Source organism: Pelmatolapia mariae, linkage group LG23, assembly GCF_036321145.2.
Source record: "Pelmatolapia mariae isolate MD_Pm_ZW linkage group LG23, Pm_UMD_F_2, whole genome shotgun sequence".
Taxonomy (NCBI): domain Eukaryota; kingdom Metazoa; phylum Chordata; class Actinopteri; order Cichliformes; family Cichlidae; genus Pelmatolapia; species Pelmatolapia mariae.
In genome coordinates this window covers 47,884,466-47,898,446 of record NC_086246.1, presented here as the reverse complement: position 1 = coordinate 47,898,446, position 13,981 = coordinate 47,884,466, and the positions used below count along the sequence as shown (strand labels likewise).

The 13,981-nt window shown below is 38.3% G+C and overlaps 1 long non-coding RNA gene across 1 annotated transcript; it reads left to right on the top strand.

The window, feature by feature from the left end:
• The first annotated feature begins 7,617 nt into the window (after positions 1 to 7,617).
• Positions 7,618 to 10,139, top strand: LOC134620664 (uncharacterized). Its single transcript, XR_010092127.1, has 3 exons — positions 7,618 to 8,058; positions 8,880 to 9,052; positions 9,373 to 10,139. It is a non-coding gene; the product is annotated as an uncharacterized LOC134620664 (long non-coding RNA).
• Positions 10,140 to 13,981: the final 3,842 nt, after the last annotated feature.

Here is a 13,981-nt window from a genome sequence, read left to right as displayed (position 1 = left end):
TAATTGTACATATGTAATGTGTACATTAATGTACTAAACTTGCATGTCTGTAAGTTTTAGTCCAAGTTCCACAGAAAACAAAGATTTGGCCCCAGCTGTTTCCTCCCTTGTTGTTAAATGCTTATATATGCAGGCACTTTGGATAAGACAATGAAGGAAAACGAGTACAATTATTTTTATATTATTATTTTTGTCTGTATATTTTCTTTGTCTTTATGATCTTTGTCTTTTAAGACATAAATGGCTTACTCATGAAAAAAGCATACTTTTATCTGGCCTTGTTCTCTACATTTATTATTTGAAAAGGAAAATGAGTTCATTTAACAGCATCTCTCTTTTCTTCATTATTATCATTATTTTTATTTTTTTTTTTTTACTAGTATATTTAGCCATCTATAAGCTTCTGCTTCTTTCTTATTTGTTTGTAATCGCTTTGAAAAAGTAAACAACTAAATAAATTGAACAATGGAAATGTTCAATTTATTCCTAAAGTATTATTGGTTTTCACAGGTGATGTGGCACCACTTGTTTGTGCAATACGCAGTGTTCTACAAAAATATGAAATCTTAACAGCTAATAGTTGCCGTGGGAGAAATTGATTGCAAAAGAGCCATAGCTCAGCTGCTCCAGTAGCTCTCAGACTTGATCTTTAATGATAGCCGCTTTTCTTAAGAAAAGCTCTTTTTTTCTTCTTTTTAAAAAAAAAAAAAAATAATAATTGTTATATGTTTATATCAATATTTTCGCTGTGTTATCCCCCTCTGTTTATAATAGTAAAACAGCAACTGTTAATGGGCCTGTTGCTGGTTAACCTGGCTCCAAATGTAGCTGTTAACACATTCACTTTAATAGTGTCGTTTCAAGACCACAAGGAAACACCAACCCACCTTCAGGGGATCATGAGTGCTGATCCCAAGCCTGGGTTGTGTCAGGAAGTATAAAACCAGTGCCAGATCACATGTGGTGACTCCGTTGGGAAATCAGAAGCTGAACCAGAACAGAGTTTGCTGTCAGTACAACTTTAATTCTGCCCAAATTTTTACCCCTCTAGATTTTGTGTTTTACCATCTTAAGAGATTTTGCCTTTGTGTCCTCTCCACTGTTATTTAAACAGCTTTGTACCTTTTTACTACTTGATTCTCTAGCGCCCTCTAGTGGCACAAGGCTGCAGGTAATGACCCAGAACAGCAGTGCAGCTTTCCTACGTTGTACGCGGGCCATGGCTCTGTGGAGAAGCATGGGGACTTCATCACTCAGTAAAACAAAGGTAGAAAAAACAGAAAAAAAAGAAAGTTCAATTAAATATTATATATAATTTTTAGGAAGGCTTAAAATAAATCAACTTAATTCCGCCACTGCCACTGATTTGTCAGCTGTGCTTTCTGACATATTGGGACCTTTTCTCACAGATTAACGATGCAGCACTAAAATATTTATCTGACTCTTCTCAACAAGAAGCAAAGTTATGCTGCGAGTCCACTCTGCAACCTAAGGCCTGAAAGTTTTTAATATTAAAGCTCGAATGGGAAGACGGTAGTGTTTGTTTTATGACTGTGTGAGCTGACGTAATATAACAGTAAAGAAGTTTGTCACTGACATGCCACACTGATAATATTTTATCCATATATTTCCCTTCTCTTTATGGTCTTTATCGTTTAAAACTGAATATAATTACTTCTCAGAACTTCAATATATTTCAGCATACTGTTATCTGGCCTGGTTCCCGACAGTACGCCCTTCATTTATTGACATTTATGAGCTGGGTTCAGATAAATGATGGAAGGTCTTGTTTGTTGCTGGTAATGCTACTTTGCTCCATGCTGTCAGCATGTGCTCCCACACAACAGTGCGTGAGCTAATTGGCAATTTCAGCAGTACCCTCATGGATTCAGTGCAGTGATCAAGTACAGCCCCACTCCCTGACATTGCAACAGAGCTGTGATTATTATCCTATGACTACACAGTGTATGGCATTCCCAAAAAGGTTAATGTGGCATGTTCATCTTTGTGGAGTGAACCAGTGAATATTTCACACTTAGCTTGTCAAGTACAGCAAAGGAAAGAAAGTATTACATTCACACCAATGTTTGGTAGTGGGTGTATACTCTCCAAGGTAACAATCAGAAGGAGGGCAATCTAGCTAAAGGTCCCCAAGCTGCTGCATGTGTATGAGGAATGGAAGATTCATGTGTGCAAAGTAAGAAATCTCACTGAAGAACCTAAGAAAAATAAGAAAGACACAGAAAACAGGTATTTTTGAGTGTTAAATCTCATCATACCTTGAAATGACTCAGGAAGACATGTTGATACATATCCATGACCCCAGAAGTCCTCAACACTGTCTAAAACAGAGCCATAGATGACGGGTTTAGTGAGCAACAGGCATGAAGAGTATCATTTTATATTTACTTGGGTAAAACATTTTTAATCTCATATCAAAATTTCTTTGATGTTTTGAAACATTAAAGTGTGAAAAATACAGAAAAAAAGAACTCAGGGAAGGAGGCAAATGCTTTTTTCACTTCATCACAGATGATGGCTTTCCAGATGTGGAAACTAACTGCACTAATGCAACTCTATACTGTCAGAGATGTAGCATTTAGAATTGAGCTAAGACACCATTTATATACTTAATCATCTCACCGACCTGTTGCCAGTGAAACTAATAAGTTGTTCCTCCAGTATTTTGAGACTAATATTATAGCTAATATTTTCCATGAAGTAGTAAAATGTCTCAGTTTTGAGTGTTCTGTGCTCATTGTAAAAAAAAATATGAGACAAAACTGTGGTTTTATATCTTACATTAAGTATATTAAAAACAAAGAAACATGAAAGCAAAAAACATGCTAGTAACAACAATACCAACACCTTCTCGTGTAGATGTTTCCACCTTTGCTCAGGTGTTACCAAACTGGGTCACCTTAAATAAGGTTCCTGTTGAAGAGCAATTCAAAGTCAGTTCATTCAAACACTTTTTCATGAGAATATTGCAGTATTTATCCTCCTCATTAATGAAATTACAATCACTCCAGTTGAATAACTCAGACTGAAAATTAAATGGACATTACCTTCTACATAAATGATAATGAAGCCTACTAGCATGCCTGAATTGTTGCTTTAGCAAGATATTTGACACTCAGAAAGCTTTCAGAGACTCACCCAGTGGCCTAGAATTTAACCAAAGAATGCTTAAGCACTCTGAAACATCTTAGACTCTCTGTGCTGACTCTTAACTGTCTGTTAAGATGCCCTGCTTCATGTCAAGGGGCTTGACATTGAATAACTGTGAGAAACATCACAAGCTTGTTCATAAATTGCCAGACTGGAAAGCTTCCCACTGGAATCTGAAATCTGGCAAGTAACAGAAAGTGTAAGCACAACACAAGAATTTCAAGGACCTCTATACATTTGTGTTGAATGAAGCTGAGATCACCTACAGTCCTATCTTTTATTCTGTTCATTCATCAGACCGTGAGAAGTCAAAGAGACACTAAAAGAAGCAAGGTCACCTCTCAAACAGCTGAGCATGAGAACGAGAAGAAGATTGGACCAGTAAAAAACTGCAGCTCCATGCATTCTTTCCCAGGCATCAGCTTCATGTGTGTTAAAAGTTCACAAAGGTGTGTATCCACTGCTCAACACTCAAATAATACTACATTCACCTACCACAAAAAAAGAGAGATGGATGCAAAGAAACGACACAAGCTTCAGGAGCTCAGTGATGCCCTGATCCAGATCTGGGAGATCTCCCAGGACACCATCTGTCTTCTCATTAGGAGCATGCCCCGATGTTGTCAGACATGCATACAGGCACCTGGAGGTCAAACAAACTAGTGAGTACCATTCACAGATGCTGCAATGAAATATTTGCAAAAGGGACCAGCCTGCCGCGTCATTTTGCCACTTTAATCTGCAGGTTGACAATTGATGTGGCATCCTTTCGTTCCTAATACATTATTCAGCATTATTTTTCCCCCCACTGTGATCACAAGTGTTTTCAAAGTCTTTCTTTAATTTTTTTGAGCAGTGTAGAAGAAGCTGATTACAAGTGTTGGTGCTTGCTTTGATGGAAGCACCGGGACTTGAACTGACCACCCATCAGTTTAAAGCAGTTTCCTCAATTGGATGTGCAAACTATGTCCTCAAGTGTCGCACCAAAGATGTGTGACAGTTTGTATTGCAAGGTATTTATGGATTTCTTTTTATGTTGAAAGCAACACGCTGAGGATGCTAGCTTGCCAGAGTTGCACATAAACTCTTTGCCATGTGGGCTCTCTGACTACACAGGTTCATGGTAAATGTCAAATACATGTTGAGAGTTTACCACCTTCTGAGACAAACCAGGAGTAAGAATATGGACATTGTATTCAGTGATCTGCCACTAGAGAGCGCTCTCAGTCTTGGGAAAACATACTGAGTCTGACCACCTCTGACTTATTAAGAACCTTAAGGATCATATTAAGTGTGCGTGTAAAGACAAGAAAAGACAAGGTTTCTTTGGGCAGACTCTTTACTCGGTCTGCAGATATAACATAAGCGGAACAAGCTGCTTGAACATCAAGCAGACTTGCAGTTAAGAGTTATGATGACTTAGTACAGGACATACCTCCTGCTTGGATCAACCTACATGCATGAAGATGTGCAGCTGTTTCGTTCTGATAGGACAGTCACGCTGACACATCTTTTCCCTGCATAGCTGTGGGTGAGGTGGTACCTATGTTTAGATATATCTATTGGACTAGTTTTGAATGTAAAGCACGTAAAGCTCAACCTGTTCCTTCATCATGTTCTCTATGTTTTCTAATTCTATCAAAGAAATATTTTCTACAATGCTCTGTGCTGACTTTCACACAGCACCACGAGGACAATCACCAGACAATAAGGTGGACCAGGGTATTAGAAGACTTTGAAATGAAAACTAAACACACATTTACAGATGAAAATACTTATTTAGTTGTTTATTTTAATGGATCTCCAAATTTATTTGATTGACTGAGTGACTGATTAATTGGTTACTTTAATGAAATGGCAAATTATGAACAATTTGGGGAGGAAACTAAATAAGAATCAATGTGTTGGCTGATGGCATCTTTCTCTGTTTTCAGTCAGTCATACATAAAACTTTTTTTCACCTCAGAGTCTGTTGCAGAGCGTTTCAGTTTCTCAGCTTTTAGCTCATTATTTTTCTCCTGCAAACCTTTCCCCTTTAGAGTGTGTTGCTCAGCACCTTCTGACTTATAACTAGTCTTATAAGTATTCAAAGTTTCATAAACTTTATTGACTTTCATTGAGAGTAATTCTTTTCTTCAAGGCATCAACGTTATTTTCTCAGCTTATGCTTATATTCCCAAGCTTCTTCATTCAGAACCTTTCTGTAGACCTTCACATTAGTTTTAATTAGGACTTAGCTCTGTGCCTGCATGGTGCCGCCTTCTCCTCAGCTTCCAGTTAAAGGTATCTATCCTTTAAAGTTTGTTCGATCCGCAGCTGATGGTTGACAACATGCATTTGAGCTTCCAATTTGTCATTTTCATTGTGTTTAACCATACAGAGCCTCTCCAGTATTTACTTTTTCTTTCATTCTTGAAGAGATTCTGGCATTCCCGTCGTAAGGCATCACTGTGATGACTCAAGGCCTCTTTTGACACTGCATTGTTGTGGTTTCTTGCAGAGATTTTGCTCTGGATATGTCTGTGGATCTCCTGAATCTCCTGTTGCGAAGCTTCATTCTGCTGCTTTTGTGACATCCAGTGAGTTTGGTTGTTCATGCTTGTCCTTGAGTTGCTGGATTTCCTTTTGCATTGCTGTGTTCTGTTGTCTAATTTTCTCTGTGGACTTTTTAATCACACCACACATTTCCTCAAAGGCTATTTTGTTGTGGACCTCTTCCTCTATGTGCTCAAGTTCATTATTGAGCACCTCATGCTGTTGGTTCATGGCTTCACGTTCTGCTTTAATTTAATTAAAGTCAATGGCCATGGCTATGTCTTTCAGGCTTTTGTTAAATTTGTTGCTACAGAGTGTGAATTTTATAGTTCAGCTCCTCATTAACTTTAGAAATTTCATCAGAAAAGCTGTGACTCTGGAACAGTTTGTTGAGCTCATGAATTTGGAGTTGCAGGGTGTCAAGCTGCCAGCTGATGGCTTGCAGGCTCACTTAATGGTGCTGTAGCTGGCTGCTTCACCTCTCTGTTCCTGGTGGAGGTCTGTATTGGCTGCAAATCACTTTTTGCTTTCTTAAAGCTGGTCAGTGAAATATGCCTGTCTGTATTATATTTACTACAGCTACATAAAAATAATAAGAGACTGATCGCACTCAAAAATGCTTGGTGTCCATAACTGTAACTGTACAATCTCCAAAATGCAAAGCAAGTTTCCCGACATACATGAATAATAGTTCCACTGATTTTAGCATGTTAACAATTTCCCTGCAGTGTTCATGAATGTGTCAGTTTAAGAGGAATAATATTTCTGCAGTATTCTTGGTGTTTTATACGACAGTCTGCTCCCTGTGCATTGTTCTCCATCTCTGTCTTGATGTGTTTGCATTTTGTGTTTCTTGAGATTTCACTTCAAGTTTCTAGTTTGGTGTGTAGTGTGGTTCATGTAACATGCTTGCCCTTGTTATAAATAAATCAACATATTTTTTGAAAACATTCAATTAAATTCAGTTTTATCTGTATAGCACCGATTCACAACAACAGTTTCCTCTATGGAGGACCACAAGAGCCACGCGCATCGAAATAAAAATTTCTGTGCTTTAATAATGAATTGTAGAATAAATTCTGCAATTGTAAATTCATTTTTGAATTCCAATTTAATAAACTGCATTTCAAAATCCTTTTTCCAATTGCATTTCAAAATCCTTTTTCCAATTGCACTTTAATAAACTGCATTTTAAAATCCTTTTTTCAGTTGCACTTTAATAAACTGCATTTTAAAATCCTTTTTCCACTTGCAATTTAATAAACTGCAGTTCAAAATCCTTTTTCCACCTGCAATTTAATAAACTGCAGTTCTAAATCCTTTTTCCACTTGCAATTTAATAAACTGCAGTTCAAAATCCTTTTTCCACTTGCACTTTAATAAACTGCAGTTCAAAATCCTTTTTCCACTTGCACTTTAATAAACTGCAGTTCAAAATCCTTTTTCCACCTGCAATTTAATAAACTGCAGTTCAAAATCCTTTTTCCACCTGCAATTTAATAAACTGCAGTTCAAAATCCTTTTTCCACCTGCAATTTAATAAACTGCAGTTCAAAATCCCTTTTCCACCTGCAATTTAATAAACTGCAGTTCAAAATCCATTTCCCTTTCCTGTTCGCTCCGGGATTAGCTATGGAGGACCACAAGAGCCACGCGCATCGAAATAAAAATTTCTGTGCTTAAATAATGAATTGTAGAATAAATTCTGCAATTGTAAATTCATTTTTGAATTCCAATTTAATAAACTGCATTTCAAAATCCTTTTTCCAATTGCAATTTAATAAACTGCAGTTAAAAATCCTTTTTCCATTTGCACTTTAATAAACTGCATTTCAAAATCCTTTTTCCACTTGCAATTTAATAAACTGCAGTTCAAAATCCTTTTTCCATTTGCACTTTAATAAACTGCAGTTCAAAATCCTTTTTCCACTTGCAATTTAATAAACTGCAGTTCAAAATCCTTTTTCCACTTGCAATTTAATAAACTGCAGTTCAAAATCCATTTCCCTTTCCTGTTCGCTCCGGGATTAGGTGCTGGATTAGCTGCTGGATTAGCTGCTGGATTAGCTCTTCGATTAACAACTTGCTGGAGGCTATTCAAATTAGCCACACTGTGGGATGTAAGGAGCTCTCTGATTGGTTGGTCAGACACAGGCTGTCTGCCAGCCTGGATTTTTCTAGCTCATAGCTTCGCCCTGCTAAGAAGCGTGTGTGCTTGTACAAAGGCCGTTCAGCCTCGGGATTTACACTTGGCTCGACACGGATATGTGAAGAATGAAGGGACCCTGCAGCGAAACGGAGAGCCAACCTCTGACTGAGTACTTGTTTACGCAGTCTGACCACCTGTTGAAGGTAAGGTGCTAACGTGGCTAACGCTAGCATCACCGCATGTAGCCCCATTATTTTAAGGTCATCTTAGCTAATGAAAGTTTTACGTCGCAGCTGTACGAGCTCGCTACGTGTTTTGTAAGCTGCTGTGCTCTTCACAAATAAAGCTGGAAGCAGCTCAGACTGTTAGAACCAGCACTGAGGCCTGTTACATTTATACAGTGTTAGAGCAATGGCTGCAACCTACAGCCTTTAAACTAGCGATTACAATGCTGACAGTAAACTCGTCAGTCCAGATGTTACCACATTACTTTGTAATACTTGGAGTTAAAACAACTGAGACAGGCTGATTAAAATAACAGCTGTCAGTTCTCTCATTCCTTATATCAAGACTGGAGATCACACTACTGATTTCAGTTCATTTAATATGTGAGTGCACAGATTCATTCTCAACTGGACATAAATGATGATCAAAGGTTGTATATATGATGAATTCATCCAATCCCAGCCTCTAACACAGTGCGCTGAATCTTAGCTTTGAATGTCCAGTATATTCTAATCAGTGCAATGTAAGCATTCACTGAACCTACAGTATCTACACCTGTGTGGCAAATGTGTGGTAAAGATACAGATAATGAAATTTAATTATTAATACAATATACATCATGAAAAATGAAAGCTGAAATTGATTCAGTTTAGTACTTTTCTCTGTATGCTCTGTGATTATAAAGGCCTTAAATTCTGTGATATATATACTGTAAATGATTTTCACAGAGGTCTTAAAGTAGTTAAATCACTGCTGATAGTCTGGTTGTTTGTATTTTCACATGTTTTTGTGTCTATAGGGCTATTTGATGACGATATGAACTCCTCTGGGAGATGAGGACACACCCACATCTGTTCCATACTGCAGCCATTGATGGTGTTACAGCTCTGAGGCAGCTTTGGGCCATCAGACGCACACACTGGAAAACCAGCACCTGGACTTCATGCAGGAGAGACGGCCTCAGTGATTTAGGTTCATAAGCAAGTTCAAACATTTCTGGCCTCTTATCACTTAGGTTTTTTAATCTCAAAAGTGAATGCATTTAAAGCAGGAACTGCACACCTAGCTGTCAAAAGTTTGGCAGCATGAGTAAAGTTTTGTAGGGTCCTTGTTAAAAATTCCACAAGCACCACATTTGTCATATATAAATCATTTTGTACAGGACATTTTTGAAATTATAAACTATATATTCTAGTTGTCCACTTGTCAGTAATTTTTGAGTAAATGGATGTCACTGATAAATCAGTGGTGATTCACCTGCAAATGTTTTTAACAAACTTTGTTTTTTGTAGAATTAATCAGCAGCTGTGGAGAGATGCATTTGAATATCTTCTGGTTCCACTTTTCCTAACCTGGAAGCTGAGGATGGCTGATTTCTGACAGGGACACACACCTCAGCGCTTATCATGGGTGTTACATCCTCTGTGCCGCGATTCCAGAGAAAACGAGAGAGCAACGACCACTCATTAAGACCAGCCAGAAATCTGTCCCTTTCTGGCAGCTGTGGAAACTTCCAATAAGAAAGTTTGCATTCTTAGAACAATGCTGGGTCATGTGTGATGTGTCATCATATGAGGATATTACATTTTGCCTTAATTCTGCTCAATTAAGTGTTTTGATCGTTGATCCAGTATGGCAGCTTTGTATTGTGCTGCAAGTTAAAACCTATTGTCCTCATGAGCACAGCATCTAACAACTCTCCTTAAAAGAAAACGAATGACTTTAACTGGACACAATGGTTTCCAGTGGGAGATACATTCATCACTCATCCGTGACACTGGAGAAGTCACCTGGATGAGTGATAAAACAATTTCCCATGGAAAATCCAGAGGAACTAAACTTTGTTGTTTCTCTGGGCTCAATTTCAGCTCTAGGAGCATCTCTCAGAAGAAAACATTTTGCCAATAATCAGATAAAAAGATTGTTGAACCAGGTGGTATTCTCTGGGGTTTAAGACCAAAACTGAACTCAGTGAAATGACATTAGACTGGAATTCATAAGATGAATAGAAATACTGCTGAAGCTGAATGATATATGTGTGTGTGTGTGAGTGAGTGTGAGTGTGAGAGAGAGAGAGAGAGAGAGAGAGAGAGAGAGAGAGAGAGAGAGAGAGAGAGAGAGAGAGAGAGAGAGAGAGAGAGAGAGAGAGAGAGAGAGAGAGAGAGAGAGCGAGCTTTGTTTTCTCCAATTCACCAGGTCTGTAAAGTTCAGTATGACTGTGGTACATGATACAAAAGAATAAATACAGAAGAATAACAACTTTATGTGAATAACTTTACTCTTCTTAAAAATAACTCATAAAACAAGTAAAAGTACAAATGTGTACAAGTTAGAGACTTCCTCAGTAAGTTTACACTCTTTTGGAGTGATTTTAATGGTGTGTTAAAGAAGAAAGAGATTAGAGGTAAAGTAGAGGATGCAGAGTCCATCATCACTGAGGCCGTCTCTCCTGCATGAAGTCCAGGTGCTGGTTTTCCAGTGTGTGCGTCTGATGGCCCAAAGCTGCCTCAGAGCTGTAACACCATCAATGGCTGCAGTATGGAACAGATGTGGGTGTGTCCTCATCTCCCAGAGGAGTTCATATCGTCATCAAATAGCCCTATAGACACAAAAACATGTGAAAATACAAACAACCAGACTATCAGCAGTGATTTAACTACTTTAAGACCTCTGTGAAAATCATTTACAGTATATATATCACAGAATTTAAGGCCTTTATAATCACAGAGCATACAGAGAAAAGTACTAAACTGAATCAATTTCAGCTTTCATTTTTCATGATGTATATTGTATTAATAATTAAACTTCATTATCTGTATCTTTACCACACATTTGCCACACAGGTGTAGATACTGTAGGTTCAGTGAATGCTTACATTGCACTGATTAGAATATACTGGACATTCAAAGCTAAGATTCAGCGCACTGTGTTAGAGGCTGGGATTGGATGAATTCATCATATATACAACTTTTGATCATCATTTATGTCCAGTTGAGAATGAATCTGTGCACTCACATATTAAATGAACTGAAATCAGTAGTGTGATCTCCAGTCTTGATATAAGGAATGAGAGAACTGACAGCTGTTATTTTAATCAGCCTGTCTCAGTTGTTTTAACTCTAAGTATCACAAAGTAATGTGGTAACATCTGGACTGACGAGTTTACTGTCAGCATTGTAATCGCTAGTTTAAAGGCTGTAGGTTGCAGCCATTGCTCTAACACTGTATAAATGTAACAGGCCTCAGTGCTGGTTCTAACAGTCTGAGCTGCTTCCAGCTTTATTTGTGAAGAGCACAGCAGCTTACAAAACACGTAGCGAGCTCGTACAGCTGCGACGTAAAACTTTCATTAGCTAAGATGTCCTTAAAATAATGGGGCTACATGCGGTGATGCTAGCGTTAGCCACGTTAGCACCTTACCTTCAACAGGTGGTCAGACTGCGTAAACAAGTACTCAGTCAGAGGTTGGCTCTCCGTTTCGCTGCAGGGTCCCTTCATTCTTCACATATCCGTGTCGAGCCAAGTGTAAATCCCGAGGCTGAACGGCCTTTGTACAAGCACACACGCTTCGTAGCAGGGAGAAGCTATGAGCTAGAAAAATCCAGGCTGGCAGACAGCCTGTGTCTGACCAACCAATCAGAGAGCTCCTTACATCCCACGGTGTGGCTAATTTGAATAGCCTCCAGCAAGTTGTTAATCGAAGAGCTAATCCAGCAGCTAATCCAGGAGCTAATCCAGCAGCTAATCCCGGAGCGAACAGGAAAGGGAAATGGATTTTGAACTGCAGTTTATTAAATTGCAGGTGGAAAAGGGATTTTGAACTGCAGTTTATTAAATTGCAGGTGGAAAAAGGATTTTGAACTGCAGTTTATTACATTGCAGGTGGAAAAAGGATTTTGAACTGCAGTTTATTACATTGCAGGTGGAAAAAGGATTTTGAACTGCAGTTTATTAAATTGCAGGTGGAAAAAGGATTTTGAACTGCAGTTTATTACATTGCAGGTGGAAAAAGGATTTTGAACTGCAGTTTATTAAATTGCAGGTGGAAAAGGGATTTTGAACTGCAGTTTATTAAATTGCAGGTGGAAAAAGGATTTTGAACTGCAGTTTATTAAATTGCAGGTGGAAAAGGGATTTTGAACTGCAGTTTATTAAATTGCAGGTGGAAAAAGGATTTTGAACTGCAGTTTATTAAATTGCAGGTGGAAAAAGGATTTTGAACTGCAGTTTATTAAATTGCAGGTGGAAAAAGGATTTTGAACTGCAGTTTATTAAATTGCAAGTGGAAAAAGGATTTTGAACTGCAGTTTATTAAAGTGCAACTGAAAAAAGGATTTTAAAATGCAGTTTATTAAAGTGCAATTGGAAAAAGGATTTTGAAATGCAGTTTATTAAATTGGAATTCAAAAATGAATTTACAATTGCAGAATTTATTCTACAATTCATTATTAAAGCACAGAAATTTTTATTTCGATGCGCGTGGCTCTTCTGGTCCTCCATATTCCTCAACATACTTTATGTTGTAATAATGAGACCCAACAATATTAGAAAGAAAACCTCAACAATCAGATTATCCCCTGTAAGTGTGGATTTGGTGACAGTGGGAAAGAAAAACCTCCGTTAAACAGTACGAAAGCTCCAGCAGAACCAGGCTCATGGAAGAGCAAAATTAGGGCATAGTGACAGAAGAGCAAAACACACATTGCTGGAAAGAGAAGACACAATTTAATGACATGTAGTAGAGGTGTGCAAACCCAAGGAGTGAAGATGGGTATTTAGTTAAACCATCAGTGCTTTTTTTTTTTTATAACATTATAAATTGCTACAAACGTCATCTTTGCCACCACATCCTCTGCAGTGGATCAGCATAACTCACTGATCTACATGATCAGGTCAGTAGTGTACATATTTAATGTTATACCTGAAAGTTGATTCTGTTCATCTGGATGCAGCATTTCTATGAAAAGGGGGTGTCCAGATGGGATTTCCTTATCTGGATTGCTGAGCATGAACAAGTACCACAACCAGGCATTCCCGTATGAATGTACACTACACTTGTGAAGCTCTTGCCTGCTCAGTATATGAATGACTCTGTGAATCCCTGTTTCTAGCTTCAGTACTGGGGGCGAATGGGTTTGGGGGGAGGATCATATTTCTGGCTTCTTCTGTCACCTAAAAGAAGCCGTCTATTGTTAGGAACAACCAGAAGGGGGCAGAGAAGCCATAGCTTTAAAATGACTCCAAGTATGCAGCTCTCTGTTGTTGTTCTGTGTGTTATTGATGTTTACTTTGCACGCTATAACATTTTAATTTATCTACTGAGTTGATTTTACTACTTAAAAACGTGTAAAATTCAAGTAAAGCTTTAGTGTGTGCATGCAAGATTATCTGCTTAACTCAAGGATGCTGAACTAATATACTTCGGGGGGTAAACGTGGTGTTTGGCATGCAAACAGAGTTAACTGTTAATGCACACTCATGACTTAAAGCTCTACACACATGACTGCATGCAGACAGCAAACCTTGTAATGACTGGCCGTGGGGAAACATCCTGACTGCCTGGGGCATAAAGCACTGTGGCCTGGAGTCCTACTGACGTAAAGTCATGCTAATTTTGCTTCAGCCGCAGGATGCCTTGTAAAAATCTCCCTGGTTTTGTTGGGATGAAAATTCTGTCCTCTACCAAGTGTGCTCAGTCCTAACTGATATAAAAGGGTTGGCTAATATGTTTACTTCTTAGCCATATTTTAATATCTCTCTTTAATATGTGTGAGAGGGGTTTCGGGGAAGAAAGATCTCAAGAGAAAAGGTCACCAAGTGTGTTGTGTGGGAGTGATTTAAGAAATGGGAGCGGAATATTCACGTGAGGCTACTTTAGTTTATTTAAGTAAACGTTAATAA